This window comes from Lepisma saccharinum, unplaced genomic scaffold (assembly GCF_977018435.1).
Source record: "Lepisma saccharinum unplaced genomic scaffold, izLepSacc3.1 HAP1_SCAFFOLD_408, whole genome shotgun sequence".
NCBI lineage: Eukaryota > Metazoa > Arthropoda > Insecta > Zygentoma > Lepismatidae > Lepisma > Lepisma saccharinum.
The window spans coordinates 262,968-279,000 of record NW_028143111.1 but is presented as its reverse complement, the minus strand read 5'-3'; positions in this window follow the sequence as shown (position 1 = coordinate 279,000).

The window sequence follows — 16,033 nt, the reverse complement described above, 5'->3', positions numbered from 1 at the left end:
TTGCAAATAGCAATAACAACTACCTATTTTATTGTTGTTTGTCGTTTAATGATATTTTTCAGACAAGATATTTAATTTTAGATTTTAATTTGTGTTTTAAGTCCATTTTATGCACAGTAAGGCTAATCGGGACTGGACGTACAGTTTAAAGTGGGATCCGAACTACCGTGCCATGTGCCTCCACCTGGTATCGAACCCGGGACCCCTTGATTACAAGGCGACGACGGTCTTTAATATTATTATTAAGTTTATCAGCAAGATTAAAATTAACCGTGCAAATCAAGATTATGTCACAATATTCAGAATAAATTCGATGAGCATAAAAAAGTGGAAAAGTCATACTGATTCATTTATCATCTGTTTTGTGGACAGCGTACTTTTTGTGAATGTATTATTACCATCGCAACAGAAAATTAATCATAACATCTAATGTAAAATACAATACTCCAGATGTATGCTTGTGAAGAAATCGTTACACCTCGTCACTTTTAAGTATGTGCAATCATGTAAGGATATTGTAAGAGTGTACATCACAACATTGATGGATTAAAAAAGAAAACTTTCAGTTTAGCTACTTCTTTCAAACATCCACCCCGCCTCTCACTTAATAGGATCCAAAGCAACTACCAGTGACTGTCCCAAACATTCTTGATGATTTGAGAATGACCCAGTATAAACAAACTCGGACAATTTACATTATTGCGTGGAAAAATCGTACTGTCAGCTTCATGGCGAATAATGTTTCATTATCGGTCGAAATGCCCTTTCCTTCTTACTTCGTCTTTGCGAACACATCTGGACGTGAACTTACTTGTAAACGTAGACATAATTAAGGACAAATGCAGTGGGATCCATGAGTATTACCGTGCAAATTGTCCATCACCATGTTCGTGCTCTTTATTCGACCCATTAAGAGCTTCAAGAATTTAAAGAAAACTCAAAACAAGCTGTTGACAATTTCAGCACCAGTATATATATAAATCCATCGCATAAAAGCACATAGAATGTAGGAGAAATATTAATGAAAATAACCATGAACAATTTTAACGGTAATACTCAAGGATCCCACTGTAGAAAACATTAAGCTTTTAACCACATATTATCTTCCACACTCTATAGGGTGGCCCGTAAGTCCCTACTCACTCACATATTTTATGTGTCCAGTGTATCTGTGTGCTGTCCTACATTCTCGCTGCATAATATTATGCAACACCATGTTCTGTGAGACATTTTTCGCAACATAGCAGGGGTTATTGTTCCAAATGCCGCTGTAACAGCTGCCCTCAACTCATCATCGGAATTATAACGTTGTTTCGCTTTCGTATACCCAAAGAGAGTTATCACACATTGGCAAGTCCGGACATCTTGCGGTCCATTTCATAGGCGCCGGGGATATTTCAGAACCACGACCTATCCATTTGTTAGGAAAAGTATCATTGAGATATTCATGCACACAGAGGGCATAATGAGACGAACCGAAGAATAATAACATAACATTATATAATAACATATGGATGGGAACTGCTACGTTGCGGAAAATGTCTCACAGAACATGGCATCGCATAATTGTATGGGCAACAGCACACAGAAAACTATATAGCCTACACTATACATAAGATATATGAATGGGTAGGGACTTACGGGCCACCCTGTATAATGTTTAAAGTATCATCAAAACGCAACACTTTTTTCTCAAATTTTAACATGTTGCTTGCGTTCTTTGTCATAAAAAAGTAACATAATAAGAATGTTTTAAAATGCTGAATCTCTTTATTGTATCAACTCTTCATACATTGTGTACGTGCATAGATAATAGTGTAATTAACGGTGATAGAATGGTGTGCCTCCAACTACGCTGCACTAAAATGTAAAAAAGTAAGTATAAGTAACAATATAATGCAGGTCGAATATAACATAATACATACAAGAAACGTTAGTGTCCTCTGAAGTATGTAAGAATAAATTTTCTCTTTACGATGAAACGTGAAACGGATTTTTGCAAATTGAAAGAGTATTCTGTTGTTTCCATACAATTTGTTAAAGCGCTCTTAAGGATTTAACATGCAACATTAATATGCATTAAATGCAGCATTAAATCGTCTCATTTCTTGTTCATTCTTGAAAGCATTTCATGCACTGTAAAATTAACATACTTACTCTCATTATTCGTTTGTTCTGAAAAGACAGTAACAATGCGTAGGGTTTTACAAGACTTAGTAATGGGTACATGCTTATATTAAATAATGTTCGAAGTTTCAAAACGTCTGAAATAAAAATTAAAGCATGTGAAACATTATCCGTGAGATTCAGTGTAACAAAACACACTTCAAATCTTTAAAATTTCACGCTTTTAGTCCATAGCTTGTGCTGAAAGTTGATGAATAGTACCCGTCTGGAAGGAACAACAAATAGGTTGATAATTTACACATATTAATATTAGTTTCAAATATTAGCACTCTAAAACGCTGGTGGGCTTAAGAATCTAGCATTAATGGCAAATTGCAGGACTTCTCTTCTGATTCCAATTTCATGCTATTTGCCATAAATACCAACATGTGGGTTATAAGTTTATCTTGAAATATTTGATTTGTTATAAATGTAATTGATAGGTTTGACTGTTACTGAATTGAATTATTCGCTAGCTACCTTATCCGGAATTGACATATTTCCAAACAGAATTATTAGAATTAAGTACCTTTGTTTTAGTAATGAATTACTTCAATTCTTACATTTTGATTAGTCGAGAGTTAGGGCCACATACGACCATTTCAAAACATCACTTACGTGCTTATTATTATTCAAGTGCAAGAATATTAACACCCAGAGAAAACGTCTGAAGACACAAGATAAATAAATCAATGCCTGTTTGATATATTCCCAAAGTTTCTCACTTGTATGCTGGCTCTTTTAATTTCATAGGATTAAACAGATCAAAATGACTTTTTCAATTCCTAGGACCATTTAGAAATGGGAACACAAGGGAAGCCTCCACGAAGTGTGTCTTCCCTGGGCAAGTATCCAAAAACAATAAACACATACACGTTTGACTAAGGGGAGAAGTATAAAGTGGGTGGCTGAAAGACAGTGAGAGAGTGAAAGAAAGTAAGAATGAAACATGGATGGGAGAGAAATATGGACTTTATAACAATGTAAGGAAGACGGATTGAATAAATCAAATTTGATTATGAAATTCATTTAAGGGAAGATTTGATGAAATTGAAAGCCTGAGAGAGACAGAGGGTAATAAGGGTGCGTGGGAACAGAAGCAACTTTTCTCAGGGTCTCCCTGTCTAATGAAAACTTTTTATTGTTTTTATCTATTACATAGATTTCTGCAAATAAGGTTGCATAACTTTGCTGCATTTTAGCGTAGACCCATTGCTGATTCACATATATTTTCAAGTCTGAGTAGTGCCTGTAAACCTCAACAAGATGAATATTTGGAATCAATGTGCAGCAACATGTGAGCCACCGCGAAGGTCTTTCCACCCATCTGCGTGCGGACTGAAGCCATTGTCGAACTTCCTCCTCTATTTGTAAACTTGCTGGCGTGGTAAGCATGCATAGACACATTGAATTTTAATTTAACGTAGAATGTCTATAAGTTTTATGCTTTCAGATAGCAAGCACTGCTCTTCGCTTATGTATGCGTATGCAGTAGGGGCCATCATTAAAATGACAATTGATCAATGATTCCCCGTGGAATAATTTGAAAGAGCTCCCAGTAATTTAACAATTCCAAGTCATCAAAAAAGGATCTGCTCCAGAGGGCCTACGGTGGGACCCAGGAGTAATTATGCACTAGAGCATTTGTAAATTTTAAAACAAACGCTACAATGTCCTGTCCTTCGACTGTCAAAACGAATGGCGACTGACTTGAGTATACTCCAACCTTGAAGAGACAATTATGACACTCCATCCGTCCCCCACCCAAGCACTTTGTGGCTTCATAAAATGATTGGTACTTGAGAAGGTTATTATTTTCAATTCTCCGAGTATTTCGATACTGTTTTTCAAATTAACTACCTTGATTTTCGTAATGTCGTAATGTTAATGTCGTCGCCTTGTAATCAATGGTTCCCGGGTTCGATACCTTGTGGAGGCACAGAGTGGTTCGGACATCACTTTAAACTGTATGTCAAGTCCGGATTAACCTATCTATGCATAAAGTGGACTTTAAAAAAACTCAATGTATAAACACACAATGAGCTGGAATACAATTACAATTTGATTTCTGTAATTTATTTCTTTTCAGTCTTTAAATAATTTAATTTAGATAATTTGGAATTATTATTCTTTTGGTAGTATTCATTTGAATTTTTTCAAATCTGTACAATACATGGAAATACTATATATAACACACAATTTCGATAAGTTAATAAAATATTTCCATCTTTCCATCACTTACATTCTAAATCTGTAGCTGCTCCTGCGGCTATAAAGAGAAACAATTGACTTATTGCATACGTAATAACACAACCACTACAAGGAATTGATTTTTTATAATTCCATCATTTTTGAAATCATAAAAAAATACAATTTAATGAGGAATTTACATTTAAGAATTGTTCTTGTAATCCACAAATCTTATACAAAATGCATAGAACTGTCTATAGTGTAAATGATCGTTTAATTACGATACTAAAATGTATTTACTTGTTTCCTAAATCATAATCGTCAAACATTTCTTCTTTCATTCTATACTGAGCAGTAAAAGGAATTGTGCGAAGAGCATATCCATCTTCTCTGTAAAATTTCTGATTATTTATTTGGTAATAGTTATCTACGTCCTCCAATTGCTGTCACGCTCACACACACACATACACACACACACACACACACACACACACACACACACACACACACACACACACACACACACACACATATATATATATACAGGGTGATTGGTAATTTGACCTATTCCTGGAAAGGGGCACATTTGCAACAAATTTGACCCTATGCACCGGGGGTCGAAAATAAATGGGTTTCGAGTTATTGCAGTTTGTAGATTTTCGTGACATATTCAGACTTGCGACCAAAAAACTACTAATTGGGAAAAAACTACTACACCCTGAACACTTAATCGACACGTTGCTAACAACTGACGAATGAGTGACTATTGGGGAAAAAAATCATGCCCAAAATTCCCATACCCACAGAAAGAAACAGTCATTGGTGCACACGTCATGAAGAAATTTGGAAATTATCGTTTAAATCGAAGAGGATTACTCAAAAAATTGGTAACACACTTAGCGTAAATATTACTGAAAAACTTCCTCGTTTCATAAGCTCTCCAAAAAGATGCAAATGTTGTAAACTGGCACACGGCCTGGGGGAAAAATCTGGATAAAAACTGAGAATGCGCGTTGTAGATCTCTTTGTAAAGTGAAAAGAAGTTGTCGGTTGTGAGAAATAAAGAAACGAAAAAGAGTGAAATAATAATGTTATTTACCATTCTCATGATTCTAGGTTGTCAGAATTAACTGTTAGAAACACTACAAATCCTGCTAAAATCTCCTCCCCCGGTTACGTATGCAAGCACGCACCCTGTGGCGTACTTCAGACAGTCACTCGCGTTGACACTCTGTCAGCACATTGTTAAAGTGACCGTTATGAAGTACGTAGTGCGTACCATCTGTGTTGTCTGTACGGGTTGGACACCTTGTAACGAGTGCACTCACGGTCCCCGAAATGACGTGTCAATCATACCCCGGCACGGGGCCAAACGTCGTTATGTGTACGGGAAACCGGTCGTGACTCTCGGTCCGGGTATTCAAGTTCGGCACGAAACGGCGCAGGGGTTAAAGCAGGTGACCTCGCGTTCGTGAAAAATCACGGACTCAGCTCGCAAATTGAGGGAAAGACAAAGAAGCTGTTTTTTAAGTACGACGGGCCGTATTTCTGTAAGAGCAAGCTAGCCACTAACATACTTGAACTGGTAGATTGCACCACCAGAAAAACGCTAGCGCCGCAACATGCAGAGAACTGCAAAAGGTGGAACTGCTCCGACGAAAAGCTCCAAGAGTGGTTAGCGCGATATAAAAGCACAAGCGAGTCTTTGGTTTGAATTCTGATCAGGATGTGAGGTACATTTATCCTATTTTTGTGTAAAGTTATGAGTGTATAATATGTTGATATATTATGTAAATTGGAGGTATCATTTATATCATGAGTTTTGTGTTATCGAACTGGTTTACTTTTCTTGTACAGGGTGTTAAAAAAAATTGTAGTCGAAATTTCGTGCCCCTGAGTAGTGAAAAATTTTATTCGCCTACAGAATTTTTTGAATCGGAAGGAGGGCGAGATGTCACGGTATCTAGTGACATGTAAAACGCAGTTCGATATAAATTATTTTTTGTTTATTGATTCATTTTATGTTCAAATATAAAAGTGTGAGGTTCTTTATTTGTGGATAAATTTGTATCCGAGCCAGACGTCGGGAGTTGGGGACGGGTTTTTCTTGAGTGACAGCAGAACTATCTTTTCGGCTTAGAACATGACATATTTGCACTAACACGGGGAAATGGAAAGATTATTTTCGTCGAGACCGTGCTTCAAATCACAGCGGGGAGCAAACCCATTCTTCACGGATGACCAGAAAAATCAGCTGGAGCCCAAGCCTGCAAGGATCGAAGACGCGCTGCCGACCGCGTTTCAAGACAATGGACACAGGTCATTCACATCTCCTCCGAAAGCGAAGCCAAGCTACTTGAGCGTCCTTCCCAACGGACAAATTCGAAAGTGACGTATAAACAAGAGTACCACGATTCGAGAGACAGTTTTTATCCGGATTTCATAGAAAGCATCTCCGCGCTACACTCTCGCGTGATTATTGTTTTGTGTCCGTGAACTTTGTTTCCTTACGTACCGTGAGCGAATCGCAGATAGAGAGTTACCAGCGTGCGCCTTATTTTGGTGAAGATTACGCGGTGATTTGTTTTTGCCAAGCGTGGACTACATAATAATGGAGGGCTAAAGAAGATAGAGAAGGGAGGCCGTCGCCTCCCCGGCACCCGCAACGATGCGCCGCTACCATCCGGTGAAGCCAGCACCAAAGACGACATCAAAGCCAAACACTGTCTAAAGCCCGAAGGACGTTTCCAGATCGACGTTCCAACCAAAGCCGAAGGACGTTTCCAGATCGACGTTCCAACCAAAGCCCGAAGGACGTTTCAGATCGACGTTCCAACTGAAGCCCGTTACCCGAGAGAAAGAGAAGAGAAGGACGACTCCAGAACGACGTCCAATTGATGCCCGACACTAGAGATATTCCGAACCGGCGCGTGACCACGTACACCCGACGCTAGTGACAAGAGGAACCCCGAAGTACTGAGGAGGTGCAAGTACACCATATCGTCGCAATTATTGTTCGTCGCGATCGACCTCGGAGAACAATTTCGCCACAAAGGAACCGTGTGCAAGTCCCGCGTTAAGGAGAGATGAATGACCACGCAACGTAGCAGAGTCTGGTAGAGTATACTTCAGAGGGTCTATGTCCATGTAAACGTGCATTGTTAGTACCAACACCGTACTGTTAACGCCGAAGCCTCACTTATTTGCAAAGTGACTCAGGAAACTCCGAACCTAACCCCCCGCGTCTGATAATTTTTGGTATTGTTATAAAAAAGGGTAATTTCATGTTCAGATGTTCTAATTTAATTGTCTGCATTCAGCGTTAGAAGCTCCATTTCATTTCTTTAATATTTAGTGAAAATTGTCAAAGTGTGCTCCATTTTTTGTGTAACCGACCGCCCCGTCGCGCCATTTAACTTGTCAATAGTTGACTGATGAGTCCTTTTTAATTGTGGAAAGCGTAATTTTTATTGCAAGGTCGTGCGCATGAAGTAGTATTATTTGTTGCATAGTGGTTATTAAGGTAATTTTTGCTCGCGCCGACGATTGATTTGTGTATTCCGGCAGCTGGAGCCAATTAAGTTTTTGCATCCCTATGTAATTGTGTAGTTGTTCTCATTGGACGAGAGAGGCTTATGTGTATAACCCCCGTCCGAGAAACTTGTATAATGTCGTGCTTAGGACTGGATGCATACGTTCATTCGAACGAAAGATTCCACCACGCCGACCCAATTGTCTTAGTTAACCGCTTTCCGAGGGCTGGCACTTAAGTTAATTTAAAAGAGCACAGGAGCTGGCAGACAAATGCCCTAAATTCACATAAAGTTTTAAAAATTAAAAGGAATGATATGTTAATGAGATCCATGATTTGTATCCATACTTCACATGTAAAAATACCTCATGTGTGTGAAAGAGAGAAGAGTGAATGTTGTGAGAATTTCAGGAGGCTTTGTAAACAGTTGTTGATTGCAATATTTTTTTTGTTGTTACAATATATATTCACTTTTTACCGTTCGTCAGTGTTGTTATTTGACGTTTTTCAGGTACCGGATATTATGCTATTAGTGTGTTATGATTGTTCGAATCTACATATCCAAGGTAAACAAAACAGATTAATATTTCAAGGTATTAATCTCCGCCTGGCAATAGTATGACAATAAACGACCGTCTCAGTACCGAACTTGAAAACCCGGACCGAGAGTCACGACCGGTTTCCCGTACACATAACGACGTTTGGCCCCGTGCCGGGGTATGATTGACACGTCATTTCGGGGACCGTGAGTGCACTCGTTACAACCTGAGTGTTAAGTGTTCAGTGCTGTAGTCGTGAAAGGTACATCACAAGTTAGTTTCGTACGTATTCGTGTGCTCCTTTGTGAGCCTGAGAATGGCGACATCCACCACCAACGAGCTTGCCGATATGCATCTCGTTTACGGTGAGGCACACCAAAACAGCCATCAGGCAAGGCGTGTGTATCGCGAACGATTTCCAAATCAGCGCCTATCATCACATGTCCTGTTTCAACATGTGGATGCTCCTTTACGTGAAACTGGATCTGTACGACCTAGGGTGTGGGATCGTGGCAGACCGCGCAGACTGCGCAGTGTCCAATTTGAGGAGGAAGTTTTGGACAGGATACAGGAAACGCCAAGCACCAGCACCAGTGCAATTGCCTATGTGCGACACACGCACCATACCAATGTGTTACGCGTGTTGCACGATGAGGGTATGCACCCATACAAAGTGCAGAGGGTGCAACACTTGCAGCCGACGGACTTTTCCCTACGCCTTGATTTTTGTCAGTGGTATTTGCTGCAACAAACCCTTGCAAACCCCAATTTTCCAAATGCAGTGTTGTGGACCGACGAGGCACTATTCACCAGAGAAGGCGTCTTCAATACCCATAATAGTCACGTGTGGGATGTGCAAAACCCGCATGCAATCATTGAGCGTCATTTTCAGCGACGGTTCGCAGTGAATGTGTGGTGTGGTTATGACGAGCTGTCATAAGGCATTCTGGTTATTTGAGTTTCGAGCGTGTTTGTTGGGGTAAAGTAGCCCAAATCACGTCCAAAAACGATGCACTCTTATAGTGTGGAGAATTCACGACAGGTGGAATGTCAATGCAGAAATAAAACTTTGTTGCTTCCGTGGTTACGCGAAGAGTCGCTAGATGGCTCTGGCCGGTTTACATATTTAAAAAGTAAATTCCTTTGCTTGAAATACGATTTGCTTGCGGTTTGCTTATGCACGGGGACATTTTGAAGTGCTGGCCGCTGCACACATGGGCAATTTGCAGTTATGGCGGAAAATTATAAAATTTACAGCGTTTTGATCTAAGTTCCATCGTATGGTTAAAAGCAAAAAGTTTATTTCAATATGTATTACAATAGGATTCTTAACACATACACATACATGTTAACGTGTGGTTTCTTAAACATATATATTTTTAAGTTGATTTGGTAAAGACAATCGTGCTGTGCACAAAGGGACGGGGAAACGAGTACTGGAAGAAGAGAAAGAAAGGGGAGTGAGCGAGGATTCCCGCGTGATGGAGGCTGAGCAAACGGTATCGGAATGAAAAAACGCTGACGAATATCTGCGGATTTCTGCGTGTAGGCCTGAGTTGCACGATTACATTACTCTGCCTAAAGGCCAAAAACGTTGAGTGAATGTTTTGAATAAGCACGGATCATTGGGAAGGCCAGCTGGACTTGGAATGCTGAAACAAAATAAGGTGGGATGAGGAACTGATTTTGCCTCGTGATATGACAATGGAGGTAAGCTGCATATGTACTTTTAGCGTTGCGTGAGCTCATGTATAGACGTTCGTTGGTAGAACTACCCGTTTGTTAACGTATTTCATAGCATGCTAGCGTGTGATCCGTGTGGTACTTTGGAAAACGAATAAATCATTGTTTGCACCGCGTGGACGAGCGCAATGTGGGTGGACGCCATTGATGTCTGAAAATTGAATTCTTAACATCTCGAGCGAATCCCGTGTGATATTTGATTATATATATAAAGTGGTAATTTGGGTATGATAAATATTGGACGTAATATATCACAGAATTATACTGCATGATGTACATTTGATATTGTTAAATTCTCGTTGGTCACATATATCATATATATCGCAGATTTGTACTGCATGGAGTACATTTGGTATTGTTAAATTCTTGAAGGTCACATGACCATATATGGTAATATTCACGATCAACGTATTGACAGCTGATTCACATATTTTAGTTCAATAAGGAGATACATTCCTTGGTACTAAAATAGTATATGCTTCAGTTAAATTTGAAAAGCTCAGTTCAAATTCTCTTAAATCAGCTCACTGACAATACAAGCATGAAACATGTGTAAATGTTCAACACAATAAATGGGCTCAATGTTTCTTTGTGTTCATATTTCCATTCTTTAACATTTTCTTTCGTATGTATTTGGTTGTTCGTGACAGTATTTAAATGTTTAATTCTTTCTTTTCAGAGGGGGGAATTCCGCATGTGTCTGTAAATGGGGTTAGTGTTGCTATTATGGAAAGTGGGTTCTGTTGTCTGTAAATTAAGTATTTTCAACTTGGCATCATAAGGTATAGAAATTTCATTCCGAAGTGATCTGCAGGCGTTACTGGCGTTATCAGGCAAATTTTCTTAGAACAAATAAGTTTAAACTAATGTCATTTAGCCCGTCTCAAGATTGATGAGACTCAGTTATTGAGTCGTTGCTGCCTGGTTTAAACCATTAAGTTTAAACTAATCTTATTTAGCTCTTCACATGGTATTGTCGGGGACAACCTGATAGGTCTGTACGTCTTGCCTAATACTTTGTCCGGTGGGAGCTATTGCGTGTTCCTACGGGAAGTTCTACCCGAACTGTTGGAAAATGCAATTAGGCAAGATGTATGGTATAAACATGACTGTGCCCCTGCACATTTTGACCGCCGAGCCAGAGCTGTACTCAACAATACATACGGTGATAGGTGGATTGGTAGGCGTGAACCTGTTCTGTGGCCACCTCAGTCACCCGACCTCACAATGCTAGATTTCTTCTTTGGGGCGAAATGAAGAGGCTGGTCTACGAAACCCCTGTGGAAAGTGTAGAGGACCTCGTTGCTCGAGTTACCGTCGCTGCTGGGATGGTCACTGAGATTCCCAACGTATTTGAGCATACCAGAGCGTCCCTGCTACGCTGTGTGGATGTGGCTTTCGGACATTTTCAACAACGTCTGTGATATGTATCGTTGTCATTTCCACAGCCAATAAAGAATACTACTTGTGTACGTGTGTGTCATCATAGTACACCTCTTGCACATGTTGTCTGTGTCCCCTCTTCTGTGCGGAATCCCCTTCTGCAGCCAGCTTTACGGACATTTCCTGGCGAAATGTTCTTCATGTACTGTGACCTCCGTCATTTCCCTTTGTACCCCCATTCGATACCTGTGTTCCATATCGGACATATTCCCGGGAAACCCTCACTTCTTGTGGGGAATCCCTGCCGCATTCATTTTCAACACGCGATTGGTGCATCAGTCGCTTGCCCAGGTGTGTTTTCTTTGGGGATATCGTGCAGCATCTTCTCTATGAGTACTATTTGTCGGTATATGTCACACGATTTCGGCATCCTGTAGCTCTGACACGGTGCGTCATTCGACAAAATTCCATTTACATTTGCGCTTTCATTTCACTTGGCGTTTCATCTGCTCCGCGTTGTAAACGGACTTTTGCACCACCCTGTATATACAAAGTGTCTCATAAGTAATAGAGCAAACTGACACAGGTGAAAGTACACGATAATAGAAGCAAAAAAGGTACCAGCAAACATGGGTCTGCAAACGAGCCGTTTTCGAGATAATCGTGAATATGTGTTTACAAGACGCCACTGACTTCATTGTTTGTGTTTGTAAACGTCGTTCCAGTTGGTAAAATGCTAATAATGTGTGCGAATGTGAGGGTGCTTCTACTATTGTGCACTTCACCTGTGTCCGTTTGCATATATATATATAAAGTTTCGTGAAATGCGTAAAAGATTCAAATTTCATTTTCCTATTACACTGAACGATAAAATAAGTATGTGATAAACAAAAGTATTGTTTACTTGAATAAAATTATTCAAAATTTATTAATAATAATCAGAAAATAAGAAGTAAACTTTAAATTTTATCAACGGTGATGAGCACAGTGATCTGTATAAATTGGGACATGGCGAAAAATATATTAGTTCCAATCAGCATCTATTTATTTCTCAAATATGAACATTAATTATTATAGATTTGTAAAGAGTAGAAAACAATAGTGACGTATGAAATGATTGCATATTTTCTACACAATTATTTTATTCAATATATACATTATACCCCATACCAATAATGATTCCAAAAGCTCTAGGAACAGTTATTTTAAAATTCACTTGCATGATATGAATGAAATGTTTCAATTTACAATCCACTAACCTAATTGAGCTTCCGCTTGTAAAGATAAAGAAAATACATTTTCATTATTTTAATTATTATTGGCTATCTGTGTATAATTAAAAATCACGAATTTAGAATTAGAGAAATTCAGACTAGCGACAGAGTTCTGCTGATCGAATATGAAAGTTAGAAAACTGAGACATGGAGACAGAGATGACTCATGAACCTAAAACACTTTATTTTTCAGTTGAGTTGAACAAATAGTTCTTTAAAACTTTGTGAAGGACAAAACATATTTGAAATAATTGTTATTGCAGCGCTTCATTCTATCTGAATGATGCCAAATGATTCAAGATTCGTAGAGAAATACGCACAGAGCTATCATCATGCAACCATCTTTCATGATAATATGATAAAAGAACTACTTATCAAATAACAGCACATCAGTTTCATACCCATGTTGGGGAGGGAACCCCATCGAACTATGAAATATTTAAATGTAAACCTCTAAGAAGCTACAAATATAACATCGATATTTTTTCCAATTTGTAAGAAATTCAATTCTTTTCTTGGATATAAGGATGTGGAGGCAGGCTCCAGGAGCCTGTATTTTGCAATATTTGGTCATTTTAGTTTTACGATAATTGACGTAGGCCTAAGGCGGTCGAGTATCACCGTTTAGTCGGGCAGTTGGTGTCCGTCCCGACTTCTTAAGAACTGGTTGTGATGAAAAAGTCTAATGTTTTGTTAACACATATTTAGACACGTTCTTTATTTTAATAATCATTAGGTGCAGCTTAGTAGGATATAATTATTAAGTTTATCTTATGTCATTATCAACTTTGCCAATAGTTATCACAGACAAACGACCGGGCGGACACGAAAATTATATAAGATACATCTTTCAGTTTTTTAACAACAATACACCAATTCAAAATTAATTTCGTATCGTTCTTTTAAATATGGTTTGTTTTCTGGATATATTATAAATATAGATATCACAGTTCTTCACCACTGTTTGGGAATATATTTGTTGTATCACATATTTATATTAAGGAAAAGGTTAAACCTTGTAGACAATTTTCAAGAATAGAAACTTCTAATTTCACCACAATTTCCACACGTGGATTTAATCAATCTTTAAATCAAATAATTCTGAATACCATACGATTTGAAATTTCACAAACTAATTTAATAAGTTGGTATTTCAGCACACGTTACGTTAATTTCAATGAAAAAGATACGTCTCTTAACTACTTACAGCCCACGTTACAGCCTCTGTCTCCATGCTTGAAAATATATAATTTCGTCGTGTAGCAAGCAAATAATTTTACCAACTCTATTTACTTATGTGTCTATAGTTTAAAAGGCATTAAATGAACACTTAGTTTACTATTCCACTTACCCTATGTCAACAAATCTATATTAAAGAAAAATTACCTTTATTGTTTAATTCACGTAATTACACAGATTTCTGCCACATTTACAAAATGATTTTTCGCATTCAACGAAAAATATTACAACATACACTGTTAACACTGATCATTATGCAGCAGCCTAGTGTTGTCACTAGGAGCACTGAAAGAAATAAGTAAATGTTAATTAGCGTTCGAGAGGTAACAGAAGGCAACGTGAAACGCTTACATAACTTCTCTCTTACCAAGACCTTAGTGTGTGTTCATGAACACATCATTTCGACGTGACTTAGTCCTCTACATACTGTGCTTCCTCAACAGGTGGCAGCAGAATCGTCGATTTAGTTGCGCAACCCAGTTAGTGTCAAGAGAGTAACATCAACATGGCGGACGTGCTTTCAATTCACATTTAATGGAACTGCCAATAGGCATAATTGTGTGTGCTGGGCTGAAGATAATCCCCACATTACTGTTGAAAAGGCTGTGAATATGGCTGCGTAAAATGTGTTGTGTGGCTTGTCTCCTAGGGGACTCATTGAACTTTCCGTTTTGAAGGTACTGTAACTGGAGAAGAGTACCTAATAATGCTAGTTGATTCAATTTTCCTGCCATTCGTGCAATATACGATGGCGCCCCGCCGCACTATCACAGGGATCGGGCAGCATACCTGGATCAAAATGTACCAGGAAAGTGGATAGGACGCAGGGGACCAATGAACTTTCCTGCACGCTCTCCAGACCTTACGCCGCTCGATTTTTTCTTACGGGGCACAATAAAATATGAGGTGTACAGTCGTAAACCACGTAACCTGGACACATTTTGGGATGAGATTCAAGTGGTGTGTGCAGAAATCCCATTGGACACTTTGGTGCAAAGTACGAAATCAGTCGTGATTCGTACTAAGGAATGTATAGAAGATTAAATCTATGATTCTGAGCATTTACTTCTCCACCATTTGGAACATTTAGAGCACAGTGATCTGTATAAATAGAGACATGGCCAGAAATAAATTAATTCCAATCAGCATCTATTTCTCTCTCAAATATGAACATTAATTATTATAGAGTTGTAAATGGTAAAATAGAATACTGACGTATGAAATGATTGCATATTTTGTAAACCAGTATTTTGTTCAAAAGTATACACTATACCTCATAGTAATAATGATTCCAAAAGCGCTAAATGTTAAAAGAAGTTTTTTTATTTGAATAGCACTCAGGCAATTTTTCACCCGTCACGCTATACGGGGTCCAGGCCTTTATCGTAACAAAAATAAAAGAGTTTCTGAGAAATAAAATTTCCATATCTTTTTTAATGGCTGAGGCTAAAAAGGGTCACTCAGCACAAATAAGGACAAAGACAGGACAACACAGAATTATACTGGCCTTTGGAACAGTCGCCAGAGCCTCGTTAGTCTCCAAATTCCGTCCAGGGTGTACTACGTTGACGTGAGGTTGACAATTGGGTGTACTACGTGGAAGGATCACCCTGACACCCTGAGCAGTTATTTTAAAATTAATTTCAATGATATGAATCAAATGTTTCAATTTACAATCCACTAACCTTCGTCTTCCGCTTGTAAAGATAAAAAATACATTCTCATTATTTTAATTATTATTGGCTATCTGTGTATAATTAAAAATCACGAATTTAGAATTAGAGAAATTCAGACTAGAGAAAGAGTTCTGCCGATCGAATATGAAAGTTAGAAAACTGAGACATGGAGACAGAGATGATTCATGAACATGAAACACTTTATTTTTCAGTTGAGGTGAACAAACAGTTCTTTAAAGCTTTGTGAAAGACAAAAAATATTTGAAATAATTGTTATTGCAGCGCTTTATT